This window comes from Ambystoma mexicanum, chromosome 3q (genome assembly GCF_040938575.1).
Source record: "Ambystoma mexicanum isolate Mex_15411 chromosome 3q, UKY_AmexF1_1, whole genome shotgun sequence".
NCBI lineage: Eukaryota > Metazoa > Chordata > Amphibia > Caudata > Ambystomatidae > Ambystoma > Ambystoma mexicanum.
Window position 1 is genome coordinate 1,290,272,715 of NC_090926.1, and position 22,069 is coordinate 1,290,294,783.

Genomic DNA, 22,069 nt, shown 5'->3' on the forward strand with positions numbered 1-22,069 from the left:
GTCAAAAACGATTTTTACATATAAAATGCAAATCATTTTTTTCACAGTTAAAAGCACACATTTGTACATTCAAAATGTGCACTATTTTTCACCTGAAATGCCTATGTTGCAAAAGACACATTTGTAAATTAATAAACTAACCTCATTAACAACTAACCTGATCATAACCCACTAAAAATAATGTGTTCTCCACTGCAAAATGAGGCAGACTCTGAAAGTCCTTATTTAAACGCACATTCCGTTTTTTTTTTCTTTTTGCTCTGCTGCTCTGTCCACAGTAACTGCAGGAAGCAAAGACCTCGAATAAGCAGGAAATCAGTTAGGTTACAGTTGCAACTGTATAAGCCAAGCCATTGTGTGCAGAGGGTGGTTAGGGCATGATAGAATTTTATTGGTTAGGATCCTTTGGTAGGAGGTAACCAGAGTTTTCTTGTATAATCTCGAGGAAGAAGCTGGGGGGAGACATCTTGACACAGCTCGGAGAAGGACTGGGTTGATAGCTGGGGATGCCTGATTCCTAAAGCAGATTCAACTTGGTTGCAGAGACTGGGATTTCCAGTCAACAAGTCCCAGTTTGAGTGACAGCAAATGCTTGTCCTTGCTGGGTGAACCCCTCCAGAAGGCGACCAGCCAAAGAAGTTACATGCTGAACAAGCCTGGTAATTATCTCGCTGAAGTGTGGGGGCTGAGTGTGTGCGAAAATATTCAGTCAGTGTAGGAAAGGAGATTCCTGTGCTTTACCCACGTGTTTAATATTGCAAATTGAATTCTTGTTCCCCGCCACTCTCTTCTCAGTGTATCACAAATAATGCTGTTACTGTGCTATTTCATTTATTTCTGTAAAAAGAGTGAGATCGTGTTTAAATGCAACTTTTATAATACACAAAAATATCTGAAAGCAGACGGGTGGTGTGTTTTATTTTCTCTTTCCTTTGTGCATTTACCAATACAGTGCTGATGATGTGGGGAGATGTTTAGACAGTGCAATTGTCATTTTTAAGGTAGCTAAAAATAAGATTTGGCTGCAGCTGTGTGCATGTCATTCAGTATGAGCAATTATAACTAACTGTGTGTGTTATAGTCTGCCGGAGGTCTATGAGTCGGCAGAAAGGGAGGCCCTGGACATAGCTCACCAAACGTAAATAAGTTGGTGATAGATACCGCATGATAGCTCGCTGCCGTAGATAAGACAGCGAGAAATTGCCCATGGTGGCACACTAAAAATGAAAATGTGGTGTTCCTGAAATGCAAGCCTGAGGTCTCTCTAGTGATTACACGAAAAATCTAAACAAAAATAAGGGGTTCTGGATATTGGGGCCACAAATAAAACAAAGGAATTATGCTCACCAAAAATACCACCGACCACGCATACCAACCACGCATACCAACCACGCATGTCTGTGTACTGAAATAATGCATATCCACTGTATTATTATTATACATAACCCAATCTGAATACAAGGAGTGATTGTTGCTAAATTATTTTTCGGCGGTAAGAAAATACCGCCAGGCCCCAAATCTACACAAAATACCCAACAGTGCCTTAGCTTTCTATTTGCAGAGTTGAGTAAGATGACTCAGGAACCTGCTGGTCCTGTTCCATTGGGTGTCCTAGACCCTTATTTGGAGCATTCTGTGTGATGTTTTGGGCACTTGTTGGCTCTGTTTCCCTGGGGTGCCCTGGGCTTCTATTTGCAGAGTTGAGTAAGAAGACTCAGGAACCTGCTGGTCCTGTTCCATTGGGTGTCCTAGACCCTTATTTGGAGAGTTCTGTGGGGTGTCACAGACACTTGTTGGCCCTGTTTCCCTGGGTGCCTTAGGCTTCTATTTGCAGAGTTGAGTAAGATGACACAGGAACCTGCTGGCCCTGTTTCATTGGGTGTCCTAGACCCTTATTCGGAGCATTCTGTGTGATGTTTTGGGCACTTGTTGGCTCTGTTTCCCTGGGTGCCTTAGCATTCTATTTGCAGAGTTGAGTAAGATGACTCAGGAACCTGCTCGTCCTGTTCCATTGGGTGTCCTAGACCCTTATTTGAAGCATTCTGTGTGATGTTTTGGGCACTTGTTGGCTCTGTTTCCCTGGGTGCCTTAGGTTTCTATTTGCAGAGCAGAGTTGACTAAGATGACTCAGGAACCTGCTGGCCCTGTTCCATTGGGTGTCCTAGACCCTTATATGGAGCATTCCGTGTGATGTTTTGGGCACTTGTTGGCTCTGTTTCCCTGGGGTGACTTGGGCTTCTATTTGCAGAGTTGAGTAAAATGACTCAGGAACCAGATGGTCCTGTTCCATTGGGTGTCCTAGATCCTTGTTTGGAGAGTTCTGTGGGGTGTCACAGGCACTTGTTGGCGCTGTTTCCCTGGGTGCCTTAGGCTTCTATTTGCAGAGTTGAGTAATATGACTCAGGAACCTGCTGGTCCTGTTCCCTTGGGTGTCCTAGACCCTTATTTGGAGCATTCTGTGTGATGTTTTGGCCACTTGTTGGCCCTGCCTCCCTGGGTGCCTTAGGCTTCTATTTGCAGAGTTGCGTAAGATGACTCAGGAACCTGCTGGCCCTGTTCCATTGAGTGTCCTAGACCCTTATTTGGAGCATTCTGTGTGATGTTTTGGGCACTTGTTGGCTCTATTTCCCTGGAGTGCCCTGGGCTTCTATTTGCGGAGTTGAGTAAGATGACTCAGGAATCTGCTGGTCCTGTTCCATTGAGTGTCCTAGACCCTTATTTGGAGAGTTCTGTGCAATGTTTTGGCCACTTGTTGGCCCTGCTTCCCTGGGTGCCTTAGGCTTCTATTTGCAGAGTTGAGTAAGATGACTCAGGAACCTGCTGGCCCTGTTCCATTGGGTGTCCTAGACCCTTATTTGGAGCATTCTGTGTGATGTTTTGGCCACTTGTTGGCTCTGTTTCCCTGGGTGCCTTAGGCTTCTATTTGCAGAGTTGAGTAAGATGACTCAGGAACCTGCTGGCCCTGTTCCATTGGTGTCCTAGACCCTTATTTGGAGCATTCTATGTGATACTTTGGGCACTTGTTAGCTCTGTTTCCCTGGGGTGCCTTGGGCTTCTATTTGCAGAGTTGAGTAAGATGACTCAGGAACCTGCTGGTCCTGTTCTATTGGGTGTCCTAGACCCTTATTTGGAGAGTTCTGTGGGGTGGCGCAGGCACTTGTTGGCCCTGTTTCCCTGGGTGCCTTAGGCTTCTATTTGCAGAGTTGAGTAAGATGACTCAGGAACCTGATGGTCCTGTTCCATTGGGTGTCCTAGACCCTTATTTGGAGCCTTCTGTGTGATGTGTTGGCCACTTGGTGTCCCTGCTTCCCTGGGTGCCTTAGGCTTCTATTTGTAGAGTTGAGTAAAATGACGCAGGAACCTGCACAGCCCTGTTCCATTGGGTGTCATAGACCCTTATTTGGAGAGTTCTGTGGGGTGTCCCAGACACTTGTTGGCCCTGTTTCCCTGGGTGCCTTAGGCTTCTATTTGCAGAGTTTTATGCGATGACTCAGGAACCTGCTGGTCCTGTTCCATTGGGTGTCCTAGACCCTTATTAGGAGCATTCTGTGTGATGTTTTGGCCACTTGTTGGCCCTGTTTCCCTGGGGTGCCTTGGGCTTCTATTTGCAGAGTTGAGTAAGATGACTCAGGAACCTGCTGGTCCTGTTCCATTGGGTGTCCTAGACCCTTATTTGGAGAGTTCTGTGGGGTGTCGCAGGAACTTGTTGGCCCTGTTTCCCTGGGTGCCTTAGGCTTCTATTTGTAGAGTTGAGTAAGATGACTCAGGAACCTGCTGGTCCTGTTCCATTGGGTGTCCTAGACCCTTATTTGGAGAGTTCTGTGGGGTGTCCCAGACACTTGTTGGTCCTGTTTCCCTGGGTGTCTTAGGATTCTATTTGCAGAGTTGAGTAAGATGATTCAGGAATCTGCTGGCCCTGTTCCATTGGGTGTCGTAGACCCTTATTTGGAGCATTCTATGTGATGTTTTGGGCACTTGTTGGCTCTGTTTCCCTGGGGTGCCTTGGGCTTCTATTTGCAGAGTTGAGTAAGATGACTCAGGAACCTGCTGGTCCTGTTCCATTGGGTATCCTAGACCCTTATTTGGAGAGTTCTGTGGGGTGTCCCAGACACTTGTTGGCACTGTTTCCCTGGGTGCCTTAGGCTTCTATTTGCAGAGTTGAGTAAGATGATTCAGGAACCTGATGGTCCTGTTCCATTGGGTGTCCTAGACCCTTATTTGGAGCATTATGTGTGATGTTTTGGCCACTTGTTGGCTCTGTATCCCTGGGTGCCTTAGCTTTCTATTTTCAGAGTTGAGTAAGATGAATCAGGAACCTGCTGGTCCTGTTCCATTAGGTGTCCTAGACCCTTATTTGGAGCATTCTGTGTGATGTTTTGGGCACTTGTTGGCTCTGTTTCCCTGGGTGCCTTAGGCTTCTATTTGCAGAGTTCAGTAAGATGACTCAGGAACCTGCTGGCCCTGTTCCATTGTGTGTCCTAGACCCTTATTTGGAGCATTCTGTGTGATGTATTGGCCACGTGTTGGCCCTGCTTCCCTGGGTGCCTTAGGCTTCTATTTGCAGAGTTGAGTAAAATGACTCATGAACCTGCTGTCCCTGTCCCATTGGGTGTCCTAGACCCTTATTTGGAGCATTCTGTGTGATGTTTTGGCCACTTGTTGGCTCTGTTTCCCTGGGTGCCTTAGGCTTCTATTTGCAGAGTTGAGTAAAATGACTCGGGAACCAGATGGTCCTGTTCCATTGGGTGTCCTAGATCCTTGTTTGGAGAGTTCTGTGGGGTGTCACAGGCACTTGTTGGCGCTGTTTCCCTGGGTGCCTTAGGCTTCTATTTGCAGAGTTGAGTAATATGACTCAGGAACCTGCTGGTCCTGTTCCCTTGGGTGTCCTAGACCCTTATTTGGAGCATTCTGTGTGATGTTTTGGCCACTTGTTGGCCCTGCCTCCCTGGGTGCCTTAGGCTTCTATTTGCAGAGTTGCGTAAGATGACTCAGGAACCTGCTGGCCCTGTTCCATTGAGTGTCCTAGACCCTTATTTGGAGCATTCTGTGTGATGTTTTGGGCACTTGTTGGCTCTGTTTCCCTGGAGTGCCCTGGGCTTCTATTTGCGGAGTTGAGTAAGATGACTCAGGAATCTGCTGGTCCTGTTCCATTGAGTGTCCTAGACCCTTATTTGGAGAGTTCTGTGCGATGTTTTGGCCACTTGTTGGCCCTGCTTCCCTGGGTGCCTTAGGCTTCTATTTGCAGAGTTGAGTAAGATGACTCAGGAACCTGCTGGCCCTGTTCCATTGGGTGTCCTAGACCCTTATTTGGAGCATTCTGTGTGATGTTTTGGCCACTTGTTGGCTCTGTTTCCCTGGGTGCCTTAGGCCTCTATTTGCAGAGTTGAGTAAGATGACTCAGGAACCTGCTGGCCCTGTTCCATTGGTGTCCTAGACCCTTATTTGGAGCATTCTATGTGATACTTTGGGCACTTGTTAGCTCTGTTTCCCTGGGGTGCCTTGGGCTTCTATTTGCAGAGTTGAGTAAGATGACTCAGGAACCTGCTGGTCCTGTTCTATTGGGTGTCCTAGACCCTTATTTGGAGAGTTCTGTGGGGTGGCGCAGGCACTTGTTGGCCCTGTTTCCCTGGGTGCCTTAGACTTCTATTTGCAGAGTTGAGTAAGATGACTCAGGAACCTGATGGTCCTGTTCCATTGGGTGTCCTAGACCCTTATTTGGAGCCTTCTGTGTGATGTGTTGGCCACTTGGTGTCCCTGCTTCCCTGGGTGCCTTAGGCTTCTATTTGTAGAGTTGAGTAAAATGACTCAGGAACCTGCACAGCCCTGTTCCATTGGGTGTCATAGACCCTTATTTGGAGAGTTCTGTGGGGTGTCCCAGACACTTGTTGGCCCTGTTTCCCTGGGTGCCTTAGGCTTCTATTTGCAGAGTTTTATGCGATGACTCAGGAACCTGCTGGTCCTGTTCCATTGGGTGTCCTAGACCCTTATTAGGAGCATTCTGTGTGATGTTTTAGCCACTTGTTGGCCCTGTTTCCCTGGGGTGCCTTGGGCTTCTATTTGCAGAGTTGAGTAAGATGACTCAGGAACCTGCTGGTCCTGTTCCATTGGGTGTCCTAGACCCTTATTTGGAGAGTTCTGTGGGGTGTCGCAGGAACTTGTTGGCCCTGTTTCCCTGGGTGCCTTAGGCTTCTATTTGCAGAGTTGAGTAAGATGACTCAGGAACCTGCTGGTCCTGTTCCATTGGGTGTCCTAGACCCTTATTTGGAGAGTTCTGTGGGGTGTCCCAGACATTTGTTGGTCCTGTTTCCCTGGGTGTCTTAGGATTCTATTTGCAGAGTTGAGTAAGATGATTCAGGAATCTGCTGGCCCTGTTCCATTGGGTGTCGTAGACCCTTATTTGGAGCATTCTATGTGATGTTTTGGGCACTTGTTGGCTCTGTTTCCCTGGGGTGCCTTGGGCTTCTATTTGCAGAGTTGAGTAAGATGACTCAGGAACCTGCTGGTCCTGTTCCATTGGGTATCCTAGACCCTTATTTGGAGAGTTCTGTGGGGTGTCCCAGACACTTGTTGGCCCTGTTTCCCTGGGTGCCTTAGGCTTCTATTTGCAGAGTTGAGTAAGATGACTCAGGAACCTGATGGTCCTGTTCCATTGGGTGTCCTAGGCCCTTATTTGGAGCATTATGTGTGATGTTTTGGCCACTTGTTGGCTCTGTATCCCTGGGTGCCTTAGCTTTCTATTTTCAGAGTTGAGTAAGATGAATCAGGAACCTGCTGGTCCTGTTCCATTAGGTGTCCTAGACCCTTATTTGGAGCATTCTGTGTGATGTTTTGGGCACTTGTTGGCTCTGTTTCCCTGGGTGCCTTAGGCTTCTATTTGCAGAGTTGAGTAAGATGACTCAGGAACCTGCTGGCCCTGTTCCATTGTGTGTCCTAGACCCTTATTTGGAGCATTCTGTGTGATGTATTGGCCACGTGTTGGCCCTGCTTCCCTGGTTGCCTTAGGCTTCTATTTGCAGAGTTGAGTAAAATGACTCATGAACCTGCTGTCCCCTTCCCATTGGGTGTCCTAGACCCTTATTTGGAGCATTCTGTGTGATGTTTTGGCCACTTGTTGGCTCTGTTTCCCTGGGTGCCTTAGGCTTCTATTTGCAGAGTTGAGTAAGATGACTCAGGAACCTGCTGGCCCTGTTCCATTGGTGTCCTAGACCCTTATTAGGAGCATTCTATGTGATACTTTGGGCACTTGTTAGCTCTGTTTCCCTGGGGTGCCTTGGGATTCTATTTGCAGAGTTGAGTAAGATGACTCAGGAACCTGCTGGTCCTGTTCTATTGGGTGTCCTAGACCCTTATTTGGAGAGTTCTGTGGGGTGGCGCAGGCACTTGTTGGCCCTGTTTCCCTGGGTGCCTTAGGCTTCTATTTGCAGAGTTGAGTAAGATGACTCAGGAACCTGATGGTCCTGTTTCATTGGGTGTCCTAGACCCTTATTTGGAGCATTCTGTGTGATGTGTTGGCCACTTGTTGTCCCTGCTTCCCTGGGTGCCTTAGGCTTCTATTTGTAGAGTTTAGTAAGATGACTCAGGAACCTGCACAGCCCTGTTCCATTGGGTGTCATAGACCCTTATTTGGAGAGTTCTGTGGGGTGTCCCAGACACTTGTTGGCCCTGTTTCCCTGGGTGCCTTAGGCTTCTATTTGCAGAGTTTTATGCGATGACTCAGGAACCTGCTGGTCCTGTTCCATTGGGTGTCCTAGACCCTTATTAGGAGCATTCTGTGTGATGTTTTGGCCACTTGTTGGCCCTGTTTCCCTGGGTGCCTTAGGCTTCTATTTGCAGAGTTGAGTAAGATGACTCAGGAACCTGCTGGTTCTGTTCCATTGGGTGTCCTAGACCCTTATTTGGAGAGTTCTGTGGGGTGTCCCAGACACTTGTTGGTCCTGTTTCCCTGGGTGTCTTAGGATTCTATTTGCAGAGTTGAGTAAGATGATTCAGGAATCTGCTGGCCCTGTTCCATTGGGTGTCGTAGACCCTTATTTGGAGCATTCTATGTGATGTTTTGGGCACTTGTTGGCTCTGTTTCCCTGGGGTGCCTTGGGCTTCTATTTGCAGAGTTGCGTAAGATGACTCAGGAACCTGCTGGTCCTGTTCCATTGGGTATCCTAGACCCTTATTTGGAGAGTTCTGTGGGGTGTCCCAGACACTTGTTGGCCCTGTTTCCCTGGGTGCCTTAGGCTTCTATTTGCAGAGTTGAGTAAGATGACTCAGGAACCTGATGGTCCTGTTCCATTGGGTGTCCTAGGCCCTTATTTGGAGCATTATGTGTGATGTTTTGGCCACTTGTTGGCTCTGTATCCCTGGGTGCCTTAGCTTTCTATTTTCAGAGTTGAGTAAGATGAATCAGGAACCTGCTGGTCCTGTTCCATTAGGTGTCCTAGACCCTTATTTGGAGCATTCTGTGTGATGTTTTGGGCACTTGTTGGCTCTGTTTCCCTGGGTGCCTTAGGCTTCTATTTGCAGAGTTGAGTAAGATGACTCAGGAACCTGCTGGCCCTGTTCCATTGTGTGTCCTAGACCCTTATTTGGAGCATTCTGTGTGATGTATTGGCCACGTGTTGGCCCTGCTTCCCTGGGTGCCTTAGGCTTCTATTTGCAGAGTTGAGTAAGATGACTCATGAACCTGCTGTCCCTGTCCCATTGGGTGTCCTAGACCCTTATTTGGAGCATTCTGTGTGATGTTTTGGCCACTTGTTGGCTCTGTTTCCCTGGGTGCCTTAGGCTTCTATTTGCAGAGTTGAGTAAGATGACTCAGGAACCTGCTGGCCCTGTTCCATTGGTGTCCTAGACCCTTATTAGGAGCATTCAATGTGATACTTTGGGCACTTGTTAGCTCTGTTTCCCTGGGGTGCCTTGGGCTTCTATTTGCAGAGTTGAGTAAGATGACTCAGGAACCTGCTGGTCCTGTTCTATTGGGTGTCCTAGACCCTTATTTGGAGAGTTCTGTGGGGTGGCGCAGGCACTTGTTGGCCCTGTTTCCCTGGGTGCCTTAGGCTTCTATTTGCAGAGTTGAGTAAGATGACTCAGGAACCTGATGGTCCTGTTTCATTGGCTGTCCTAGACCCTTATTTGGAGCATTCTGTGTGATGTGTTGGTCACTTGTTGTCCCTGCTTCCCTGGGTGCCTTAGGCTTCTATTTGTAGAGTTTAGTAAGATGACTCAGGAACCTGCACAGCCCTGTTCCATTGGGTGTCATAGACCCTTATTTGGAGAGTTCTGTGGGGTGTCCCAGACACTTGTTGGCCCTGTTTCCCTGGGTGACTTAGGCTTCTATTTGCAGAGTTTTATGCGATGACTCAGGAACCTGCTGGTCCTGTTCCATTGGGTGTCCTAGACCCTTATTTGGAGCATTCTGTGTGATGTTTTGGCCACTTGTTGGCTCTGTTTCCCTGGGTGCCTTAGCTTTCTATTTTCAGAGTTCAGTAAGATGACTCAGGAACCTGCTGGTCCTGTTCCATTAGGTGTCCTAGACCCTTATTTGGAGCATTCTGTGTGATGTTTTGGGCACTTGTTGGCTCTGTTTCCCTGGGTGCCTTAGGCTTCTATTTGCAGAGTTGAGTAAGATGACTCAGGAACCTGCTGGCCCTGTTCCATTGGGTGTCCTAGATCCTTATTTGGAGTATTCTATGTGATATTTTGGGCACTTGTTGGCTCTGTTTCCCTGGGAGCCTTAGGCTTCTATTTGCAGAGTTGAGTAAGATGACTCAGGAACCTGCTGGCCCTGTTCCATTGGGTGTCCTAGACCCTTATTTGGAGCATTCTATGTGATATTTTGGGCACTTGTTGGCTCTGTTTCCCAGGGTGACTTAGGCTTCTATTTGCAGAGTTGAGTAAGATGACTCAGGGACCTGCTGGTACTGTTCTATTGGGTGTCCTAGACCCTTATTTGCAGAGTTCTGTGGGGGTGTCGCGGGCACTTGTTGGCCCTGCTTGCCTGGGTGCCTTAGGCTTCTATTTGCAGAGTTCAGTAAAATGACTCAGGAACCTGCTGGTCCTGTCCAATGGGTGTCCTAGACCCTTATTTGGAGCATTCTGTGTGATGTCGTGGACAATTGTTGGCTCTGTTTCCCTGGGTGCCTTAGCTTCCTATTTGCAGAGTTGAGTAAGATGACTCAGGAACCTGATGGTCCTGTTCCATTGGGTGTCCTAGACCCTTATTTGGAGCATTCTGAGTGATGTTTTGGCCACTTGTTGGCTCTGTTTCCCTGTGTGCCTTAGGCTTCTATTTGCAGAGTTGAGTAAGATGACTCAGGAACCTGCTGGCCCTGTTCCATTGAGTGTCCTAGACCCTTATTTGGAGCATTCTGTGTGATGTTTTGGCCACTTGTTGGCTCTGTCTCCCTGGGTGCCTTAGGCTTCTATTTGCAGAGTTCAGTAAGATGACTCAGGAACCTGCTGGTCCTGTTCCATTGGGTGTCCTAGACCCTTATTTGGAGCATTCTCTGTGATGTTTTGGCCACTTGTTGGCCCTGCTTCCCTGGGTGCCTTAGGCTTCTATTTGCAGAGTTCAGTAGGATGACTCAGGAACCTGCTGGTCCTGTTCCATTGGGTGTCCTAGACCCTTACTTGGAGCATTCTGTGTGATGTTTTGGCCACTTGTTGGCTCTGTCTCCCTGGGTGCCTTAGGCTTCTATTTGCAGAGTTCAGTAAGATGACTCAGGAACCTGCTGGTCCTGTTCCATTGGGTGTCCTAGACCCTTATTTGGAGCATTCTCTGTGATGTTTTGGCCACTTGTTGGCCCTGCTTCCCTGGGTGCCTTAGGCTTCTATTTGCAGAGTTGAGTAAGATGACTCAGGAACCAGCTGGCCCTGTTCCATTGGGTGTCCTAGACCCTTATTTGGAGCATTCTCTGTGATGTTTTGGCCACTTGTTGGCCCTGCTTCCCTGGGTGCCTTAGGCTTCTATTTGCAGAGTTGAGTAAGATGACTCAGGAACCTGCTGGTCCTGTTCCATTGGGTGTCCTAGACCCTTACTTGGAGCATTCTGTGTGATGTTTTGGCCACTTGTTGGCTCTGTCTCCCTGGGTGCCTTAGGCTTCTATTTGCAGAGTTCAGTAAGATGACTCAGGAACCTGCTGGTCCTGTTCCATTGGGTGTCCTAGACCCTTATTTGGAGCATTCTCTGTGATGTTTTGGCCACTTGTTGGCCCTGCTTCCCTGGGTGCCTTAGGCTTCTATTTGCAGAGTTGAGTAAGATGACTCAGGAACCAGCTGGCCCTGTTCCATTGGGTGTCCTAGACCCTTATTTGGAGCATTCTCTGTGATGTTTTGGCCACTTGTTGGCCCTGCTTCCCTGGGTGCCTTAGGCTTCTATTTGCAGAGTTGAGTAAGATGACTCAGGAACCTGCTGGTCCTGTTCCATTGGGTGTCCTAGACCCTTACTTGGAGCATTCTGTGTGATGTTTTGAGCACTTGTTGGCTCTGTTTCCCCGGGGTGCCTTGGGCTTCTATTTGCAGAGGTGAACGCTGCCTTTCGGCGTTTGTTGGCCCTGTTCTATTGAACCCTTTATTTGGAGAGTTCTGTGGGATATTTCGGCACTGGTTGGCCCTGTTCTATTGAACCCTTTATTTGGAGAGTTCTGTGGGATATTTCGGCACTGGTTGGCCCTGTTCTATTGAACCCTTTATTTGGAGAGTTCTGTGGGATATTTCGGCACTGGTTGGCCCTGTTCTATTGAACCCTTTATTTGGAGAGTTCTGTGGGATATTTCGGCACTGGTTGGCCCTGTTCTATTGAACCCTTTATTTGGAGAGTTCTGTGGGATATTTCGGCACTGGTTGGCCCTGTTCTATTGAACCCTTTATTTGGAGAGTTCTGTGGGATATTTCGGCACTGGTTGGCCCTGTTCTATTGAACCCTTTATTTGGAGAGTTCTGTGGGATATTTCGGCACTGGTTGGCCCTGTTCTATTGAACCCTTTATTTGGAGAGTTCTGTGGGATATTTCGGCACTGGTTGGCCCTGTTCTATTGAACCCTTTATTTGGAGAGTTCTGTGGGATATTTCGGCACTGGTTGGCCCTGTTCTATTGAACCCTTTATTTGGAGAGTTCTGTGGGATATTTCGGCACTGGTTGGCCCTGTTCTATTGAACCCTTTATTTGGAGAGTTCTGTGGGATATTTCGGCACTGGTTGGCCCTGTTCTATTGAACCCTTTATTTGGAGAGTTCTGTGGGATATTTCGGCACTGGTTGGCCCTGTTCTATTGAACCCTTTATTTGGAGAGTTCTGTGGGATATTTCGGCACTGGTTGGCCCTGTTCTATTGAACCCTTTATTTGGAGAGTTCTGTGGGATATTTCGGCACTGGTTGGCCCTGTTCTATTGAACCCTTTATTTGGAGAGTTCTGTGGGATATTTCGGCACTGGTTGGCCCTGTTCTATTGAACCCTTTATTTGGAGAGTTCTGTGGGATATTTCGGCACTGGTTGGCCCTGTTCTATTGAACCCTTTATTTGGAGAGTTCTGTGGGATATTTCGGCACTGGTTGGCCCTGTTCTATTGAACCCTTTATTTGGAGAGTTCTGTGGGATATTTCGGCACTGGTTGGCCCTGTTCTATTGAACCCTTTATTTGGAGAGTTCTGTGGGATATTTCGGCACTGGTTGGCCCTGTTCTATTGAACCCTTTATTTGGAGAGTTCTGTGGGATATTTCGGCACTGGTTGGCCCTGTTCTATTGAACCCTTTATTTGGAGAGTTCTGTGGGATATTTCGGCACTGGTTGGCCCTGTTCTATTGAACCCTTTATTTGGAGAGTTCTGTGGGATATTTCGGCACTGGTTGGCCCTGTTCTATTGAACCCTTTATTTGGAGAGTTCTGTGGGATATTTCGGCACTGGTTGGCCCTGTTCTATTGAACCCTTTATTTGGAGAGTTCTGTGGGATATTTCGGCACTGGTTGGCCCTGTTCTATTGAACCCTTTATTTGGAGAGTTCTGTGGGATATTTCGGCACTGGTTGGCCCTGTTCTATTGAACCCTTTATTTGGAGAGTTCTGTGGGATATTTCGGCACTGGTTGGCCCTGTTCTATTGAACCCTTTATTTGGAGAGTTCTGTGGGATATTTCGGCACTGGTTGGCCCTGTTCTATTGAACCCTTTATTTGGAGAGTTCTGTGGGATATTTCGGCACTGGTTGGCCCTGTTCTATTGAACCCTTTATTTGGAGAGTTCTGTGGGATATTTCGGCACTGGTTGGCCCTGTTCTATTGAACCCTTTATTTGGAGAGTTCTGTGGGATATTTCGGCACTGGTTGGCCCTGTTCTATTGAACCCTTTATTTGGAGAGTTCTGTGGGATATTTCGGCACTGGTTGGCCCTGTTCTATTGAACCCTTTATTTGGAGAGTTCTGTGGGATATTTCGGCACTGGTTGGCCCTGTTCTATTGAACCCTTTATTTGGAGAGTTCTGTGGGATATTTCGGCACTGGTTGGCCCTGTTCTATTGAACCCTTTATTTGGAGAGTTCTGTGGGATATTTCGGCACTGGTTGGCCCTGTTCTATTGAACCCTTTATTTGGAGAGTTCTGTGGGATATTTCGGCACTGGTTGGCCCTGTTCTATTGAACCCTTTATTTGGAGAGTTCTGTGGGATATTTCGGCACTGGTTGGCCCTGTTCTATTGAACCCTTTATTTGGAGAGTTCTGTGGGATATTTCGGCACTGGTTGGCCCTGTTCTATTGAACCCTTTATTTGGAGAGTTCTGTGGGATATTTCGGCACTGGTTGGCCCTGTTCTATTGAACCCTTTATTTGGAGAGTTCTGTGGGATATTTCGGCACTGGTTGGCCCTGTTCTATTGAACCCTTTATTTGGAGAGTTCTGTGGGATATTTCGGCACTGGTTGGCCCTCTTGCGATGTTGTTGTTTTTCCTTTATCAGATGCCTCAGGTGTTGATTGTCCTTATTCAGTTTTGTGACCTGGGCACTGGTAAGTCATAGTATGTATTTTGCTTTTTACATGCATCGGCCATGGCTTTGTGCTTGTTTCACCTGTGCTGTTGGATGCCAAGAGAATGTGTTGTTTCTGTGTGTTGAAAACCTTGAGTACTTAATGTTCCTCTTCGGTTGTATGCTCTAGGCACTATTTGGTCATACTTTCTTGTATCCCTCATCTGCTTGTTTCCCTTTGTCGTCTCAATATATCTACTTGCACCTATTGGCCCTGGTTAGATGTTGGCCTGGCCCTTTTAGCTAGATCATGCAATTGTTGGTCCCATGCTGGTGATTTGCTTGAGCACTCTGTGACCCTCTTCTGGTAGGTGTCTTTGGCACTTAATGGTGGCCATATTCTAGCAGATGGTTTGGGCACTTGTTGGCCCTGCTCTCTTGCAAGGCCCAGTTGCATGTTGGCCCTGTTCTTATCACCATGTCATGCATTTGTTGGCACTATTGTCTCTTATGCTTCTCAGATACGTTGACCGTCTTCTCCTGGATGCCTCAATCACTTGTAAACAATGTTCTGCTGGGTGCCTCAATCACGTGTAAACTATGTTCTGCTTGGTGCCTCAATCACTTGTAAACAATGTTCTGCTGGGTACCTCAATCATGTGTAAACAATGTTCTTATGGGTGCCTCAATCACTTGTAAACAATCCTCTGCTGGGTGCCTCAATCACTTGTTTGTTTGTTTGTTTATTAATTTGTAGGGTGCACCGAACCCTTAGGTAACTGGGTGTAAACAATGTTCTGCTGGGTGCTTCAATCACTTGATGATGATGTCCTGTTGAATACCTAAGATGGCACTCAGCCCAGTCTTTCCAAAGCCTTGGGCGCCTGTGGCCTCTGTTCTGTTGGATGACTTGGGCACTCATTGTCCATGCTATTTTTGATGTCTTGAGGACTTGTTACAATGTTCTTCTGGGAGCTTCCATCACTCAATGATGTCTTTTTAAATGCCTCGAATGCCACTGGACCTAATCCTTGCAGTGTCTTGGGCACTCATTGGCTTTTTTTCTGTTGGGTTCCTTGGTAACCCATTTGACATGTTCTTTTGGAAACTTCAGGCACTGATCGAACTTGTTTGATAGGATGCTTGAGGGGCTTGTTGGCCTATCAATTGGATCCCTTGAGATCTTAGTGTCTTTGTTTTGTTTGTCAGAGCAGGCCTTCATTGGCCCTCTTTGGTCGGATGCTTCGGGCACTTACTCGCGTTGTTCTGGCCAATGCCCCAGAATGCGTATCTATGTTCTGAAGGATATCTCGGATACGTGTTGCCCCGGTTCTGGTGAATTGCTTGGGCATTGAGTGAGCCTGTTTTGGTGGATGTCTCTGGACCTTAGTGGCATATTCTGGCAGTTGCTTGGGCGCCTGTTGGCCCACTTGTGTTGGATGCCTTTGGATAATTCTGTTGTGATGAGTAAGAAGCTGTGTGCTGTGTGCTGTGTGCACGTGGAGGCGAATCATTCTTTCCAGGGGCAAGTGACTTTTGTACCTGGCTTTTTACCTACAACTTAAAATGTGTGCAACAGTAAAACACTAGGCACATTTCATTGACCAAAAAGGTACTCTAGGATAATATTAAGCACTAGCTAATATACCCGGTTCCCGGGTTATTATTCCGTGAGAACATCATGGAGTTTCCCGAGCAGCACGATGGGTGACATGATGGCCCTAATGTTCAATATCGCTTAAGTGCGTGCCCATTCTATGACAAGACTGGAGGCGAGCATTATGCTTCATCTTCTTTTATTTCTACCCTTCAGCAGTTCAACAAACATATATAACAAATCATGAAAAAGTGTCTTAAACTAGCAACTTTTCTCTTGTCCAAAACTACACAATCCATGAACCTCTGTAGTCCATGCTCCCACCACCAGTCACAATCCACTTCCTGTGCCTGGGCTCCTCCTCTTCTTTTACTGCTCTTCAAGCAGATAAGTACTATTTCTTTCCTCTCCTAATGCCTATAGAGAAATTGGCTGACTGAAGAGGGGAAGGGTAGATCAATGATAGAACATATGTTCAGAGAGTGTGTCTGGCAAGGGGGACGTGAGAGAATGTGTTGGGCGGAAGTTTCACCGCAAATGTCACAATACGCGCGCGCGTGCTAAGCGTAGTAATTTTCCCCTACTACAGGCGCACTCGCCGCGTGGGTCTCGGCGGAGCCCCAGGGAAATTCCCTTGACCGATAGGGACAGCCGTGAAGCTGACGGCCCCGTGCCGTATACCCGGCACATCAGGGGTTCAGTCGGCCTCACGAGCGACCGGAGACAGGTCGCGCATAGCCTCCCTCTGGGGGCCGGAGCTTGCGCGCGAAGCGCGGGGCGGATCGCCTCATCGACATAGCCCCCACCCGCGGGTGGGCGGAGCTAACGCGCGAAGCGTGGAGCGTCTCGCTCCAACAACATAGCCCCCACCCGCGGGTGGGCGGAGCTACACGCGCGAAGTCGTGTAGCGTCATAACGAAGCGGCGAAGACTAATTACCTTCGCCAGCGTTCGTAGACGCAGAGTTTCTCGACCCCAACTAGTGGGAAGCGAATTTAACGATCGTACGATCGCGCGCAGCACGATCAGCTGATACACTAACCTCAGCACTGCTCATAGTCCTTCAGCCGCGGGAGCTGGGAGACTCGGGTCTGGGAGCCCTACACTGCCGTGAAGCAGTAGATAATTGATTGGAGGCCGGAAGGCTAAGAAAGGACAGAGGTGCAGCCACATAAAAAAAAAAAAAAAAAAAAGACAATAACATCATAAGAGAGTGGTGGGCGTGCTAAGACACCTGTTCCAGGTATTTTAGGCACACAGCACAGAGGAATATGTCAGACTTTGAGTGGAGCGAGGAGGAGCAATCCCAGGACCTCGCTGCCAGCTTCAAGCAAGTGCTGGGTAGCTCTCTTATGGATGCAGTGGCAGAAGGGGTGAGACCCCTACAAGAAAGGCTGGAGACCCTAGAAGCGATACTCTCGCAGCCAAAGACCAGCACCAAAGTGGATAAGCGCACGCCCACAGAACCCTTGAAGGAGGGGCATAAGGGGAGTAAGTTAGCCCTAAAGAGGAAATCCTCTGACGACCCCCGGGGCTCATATGAGGAGGCGATAGAAAAGGCCTCGGAGGTGCCTGACGCTTTTGCTAAGCTCAAGGAAGCGTACCTACAAAAGCAGGCAGTGCCGAACCTCACGACCCCCACTCCAGGGGAGGACAATATGGGAGAAGACCTTGGCTCGGAGGAAGAGCTAGTAGATGAGCAAGGCTCTTTAGGGGATGAAGAAGACGAGGAAGAGGACTGGACTAGACCCAGTGGGGGCAAGAAAGCGAGGAAGGAGAAACACCTCGTAGAGAACGAGGAGGATATGTTCGACCCAGACAGCATACGTAATCCAAGGTCCACCGAGTGGCAACCATCCCCCCGAGTGACTCAGTATATGGCGGCAAGATTGCGCAAGCCACTAGACAAGGAGGTGAGACAGCGCCTGCGGGCAGAGTGCCCGCGCCCGGATTTGCCAGGAAAGGTAGCGGAAGCACCGGAGCTCGACCCAAAAATGCTGACCTTTGTAGCCAAGACGAGCAAGGACCCCCGGAAGGGGATTGATAGATCCTGGAAATCCTGTCAGGAGAAGTTATTAGACTTAGCAGGCCCGCTCGCAAAAATTAGGGACCTAGCAGAGAGGGCAAAGGACACGGGTGAAGAGGTTGATCCGGAGGCCCTTGCAGGGTGGGCTCAGAGAGCCGTCTGCCTGCTTGGAAACGCGAATTGTGCCATCGCGTCAGAGAGGAGAAAGGGCCTATTGCTCAAGATAGACCCAAAATTGAGCGATCTGTCGTCATATGAAGCAGGGGAAGGCGCACAAGGCCTCCTGTTCGGAGAGACCTTTGGGAAGGAGATGGGCCGGTTCGTAGGAACATTCGCGTCGCTAGAGAAGGCCCAAGCATCTATTCGCAAGATATTCCCCAGCAGAGTTTTTGGAGGGACCGGCCGCTACAGAGGTCGCGCTGCCGGTCGCTACCAAGGAGGGAGAAGACCTCAGAACACCAGGGCACAATACTGGGAGAGCAAGAGCCAAGACACCTTCTTCCCGTCCAGGGGGAGATTCCCAAGAGGCCGAAGGCCCAGAGGATCGGGAAGAGGCCAAGGATTTACGCCAGGTGAGAGCGATTATGTATCCCCCAGTAGGGGGGAGGACGCGCAGATATTTAGAGAATTGGCGCAAGCTTTCAAGCCATTCCTGAATACTGCAGACCGTCAGCGGTCTGCATCTAGATTTCATAGAGACCCCAGTGCAGCGATACGAGCCGCGGGGTCAGAGATTAGAGCAAGCGGAACAAGCATGGCTAGACAGCGAGATAGCGCAGCTAGTCACCAAGCAGGCGATAGAGAAATGCGAGACAGCCCCGAAATTTGTGAGCAATATGTTCCTAGTGCACAGGAAGGAGAAGGTACGCCCGGTGATAAATCTCAAAGAGCTGAATGGCTGGATCATATATCGGCACTTCAAGATGGAGGGCGTCCATCAGCTCAGAGACTCCCTAAGAGAAGGAGATTGGTTGACACGTCTAGACCTAAAAGACGCTTACCTCACAGTACCTGTTCTCGAGGAGTACAGACCATTTCTAGCTTTTCGCTGGCGAAGTCGATTCTGGCAATTCAAGTCGATGCCATTCGGTCTTGCTTCGGCACCATGGGCTTTCACAAAGCTAATGAAGCCGGTATCGGCAGCAATCAGGGAGAAAGGAGTAAGGCTTATTATCTACCTGGACGATCTCCTGCTTCTTGCAGAAGATCGGGAGGTATTAGTATACCAAACGAGATGGGTGCAGGACCTTCTGGCCTCGCTAGGATTCCTAGTGAACACAGAGAAATCAGATACCATACCAGCGCAAAGGTTAGATTTCCTGGGATTCATTCTAGACACCAAGAAAGCGACCTTGGAACTTCCAGCTCGGAAGATGAGAGACATCAAGAGAGAGATCAGAGTATGCTTAGAGAAGCAACAAGTATCTCTCAGGACATTAGCGAGAATAGTTGGGCTTCTAGCAGCATCTATCCAGGCCATTTTTCCGGGGCCACTGCACTACCGTGCACTGCAGAGATTGAAAATAAAGCATCTGCAGCTAGGTCTGAAGTACCATCAACAAGTGCCGCTGGATCAGGACTCGATTACAGAGCTAGAATGGTGGTTAAAGAATATGGACGCTTGGAATGGGCGAGCCATATTCGGAGACAAACCGGACTTGATAATAGAGTCGGATGCCAGTCGGAAAGGCTGGGGAGCCAGATGTGGGTCCTTACAGACCGGAGGCAAGTGGAGCGAAGAGGAGCTTCGTCTACACATAAACTGCCTAGAGCTCCTAGCAGGATCATTCGCGATCAAAGCCTTTACGAAAGAGAGAGTGAAATCTTGTGTCCTGCTGAAGATGGACAACATATCAGCAGTGCGCTACATCAACCATTTGGGTGGTACGAGATCCAAGATGCTCGCAGAGTTAGCGAAGGATCTGTGGCATTTCTGCCTTCGATCAGGGACGTCAGTGACAGCAGAGTACCTGCCAGGGACACTGAACGTCGTAGCAGATTGGAACTCGCGGTACCTGACGGATTCCAGCGATTGGAGGCTGGATCCAGCAGTGTTTCAGAGACTAGACACGAGATGGGGACCATTGCAAGTAGACCTATTTGCTTCCCGGCTCAATACGCAGAGGAGCAGCTATTTCAGCTGGAGGCTGGATCCGGGAGCGCTAGGAACAGACGCGTTTCTGCAAGAGTGGATAGGAGGTCCACATTACGCTTTTCCTCCCTTTGTGATGTTGAGCAGAGTATTGGCGAAATGCCGGAGGGAGAAAGCAGAACTAGTGTTAGTAGCACCATTATGGAAGTCTCAGGTGTGGTTCCCCACCCTAATGGAACTAGTATCAGACATTCCCAGAGTCCTCCCCGACGAGGAGCGACTACTCACGGACCCAGCTGGGTCGTGTCATCCTCTGAGAGTGAGAGGGACACTCCCGCTAGTCGCGTGCAGGATATCCGGAAACGGTGGGCCTTGCCAGGAATTTCGGCGCAGGCTGCTCAGCTTATCGCTGAATCCTGGGCTCCATCCACTAGGAGGAGCTATGACTCAGCTTGGGCAAAATGGACAAGCTGGTGCAAGGACAGAGGTGTTCATCCCGTTTCGGCACCTGTAGTGGAGATTCTGAACTTTCTAGCGAACTTATTACAGAGCGGGAGAGCTTTCCGTACTATAGGAGTGTACAGATCGGCGATTTCTGCGGGTCACACGCCATTAGAAGGCGTTCCGGCAGGAGAACATCCTGCGGTGGTTAGGCTCATCAGAGGAGCTAGATTTAAAGCGCCGCCAGAACCCAAGTATACCACGACATGGGAAGTGACGACAGTGCTGCGCCTACTAGCGAGTTGGCCGACCAATAAATATCTCTCGCTTAGGCAATTATCTGGAAAGCTAGCGATGTTGCTATGCTTGATCTCCTGCAAGAGAGTATCGGACGTAAGAGCACTAGAGGTTAATAGACGATCCTTCGGGCCGGAGGGAGTTACATTCTCCATAGCCAGAAGGACCAAGACAGGGACGTCTACGGTACATTACCCGTATTTCCCGAGTAATTCGAAATGGTGCGTAGCACGATGCATCAAGGAGTACGAGAATAGAACGGCAGAGTATAGAGCAGCAAGTACCACTCAGTTATTGATAGCGCGCAGGAAGCCCTATCACGCAGTGGCATCAGCTACCATCGCAAGATCGGTCAAGGAAGTTATGCATACAGCAGGACTGAATGTGAGCACGTATGGAGCTCATTCGGTGAGGGGGGCTATGGCCTCATCCTCCGTGAGAGCAGGAGTGCCTTTGAATGAGATAATGCTGGCGGCAGATTGGTCAAGCGATAGGACTTTTAAAGAATTTTACTTTAAGCCAGCGGAGAGTTTAGCAAGTACGGTGTTGGGTAAGCTTTGAACAAGCATAATGCTCGCCTCCAGTCTTGTCATAGAATGTAGATTACCCCTGCTATCTGCGCAGGGAGTATTAATTCTATTAAAGACTAGGAGGCGAGCATTAAATTCCCACCCGAGTCTGGTACTGTGTATACGATGGCAATGCTTTATTATGTATCAGTACGAGACGTTGCACCACCCTAACATAATCTTTGTTGATCTTTTCATAGGAGAGGATCAGAAGAATAACTGATGGTGAGGACAGAGCAGAGAGAGTCAGGAGCCCAGAGCCTTTGCAGCAATTAAGTTAAAAGTCCAAGAGAGTCTTCGCACAGTTGTCGAGGATCAGTTAGAGACTTTCAGAGCGAGTAAAAGCAGAGGAGGAGCCCAGGCACAGGAAGTGGATTGTGACTGGTGGTGGGAGCATGGACTACAGAGGTTCATGGATTGTGTAGTTTTGGACAAGAGAAAAGTTGCTAGTTTAAGACACTTTTTCATGATTTGTTATATATGTTTGTTGAACTGCTGAAGGGTAGAAATAAAAGAAGATGAAGCATAATGCTCGCCTCCTAGTCTTTAATAGAATTAATACTCCCTGCGCAGATAGCAGGGGTAATCTACATTGTAAGGCTTGATTAGAAACACATGTTGTTTCCCTTCCCAGTGAACATGGTTTACGGCTTCGTCGGCAGGCACCATCTCGCAAAAATCCTCTGAAAAAGTAATTTCACCTGATGCAGCAAGCATTTGGAAACTTTTGGAATACTTCCTGCATTCACCTTTGCCTCTCAGGTCCATTCGCCTCTCATACATTTTTTGTTTCTTTCCCAGTGAACATGGTTTACGGCTTCGTCGGCAGGCCACACTCCAACAAACACATTTTCACTTTTTCTGAAATCCGGGGAAAGGGTGGGGTGCCCAAACCTCACCATATAGCTAGTAATGTCTGGAGGGTCATAACAAGTAACTATGCAAAATCCGGTGCAGATTGGTGAAACGGTGTGTAATTGTATAAGGAACAACGCTTCACCAAGCCACAAACCCACAAACCCAGAGACGTTTGCTGAAATCCAGGGAAAGGGGTGGGGTGTCCAAATGCCATGTAGGCAGTAATGTCCGGAGGGTCCTACCAGGCGA

General features: G+C 48.6%; 1 protein-coding gene across 1 annotated transcript in view; it reads right to left on the minus strand.

The window, feature by feature from the left end:
- The window catches only part of PODNL1 (podocan like 1), an 867,675-nt gene that overhangs the window by 394,249 nt on the left and 451,357 nt on the right, over positions 1 to 22,069 (minus strand). The window lies entirely within an intron of this gene.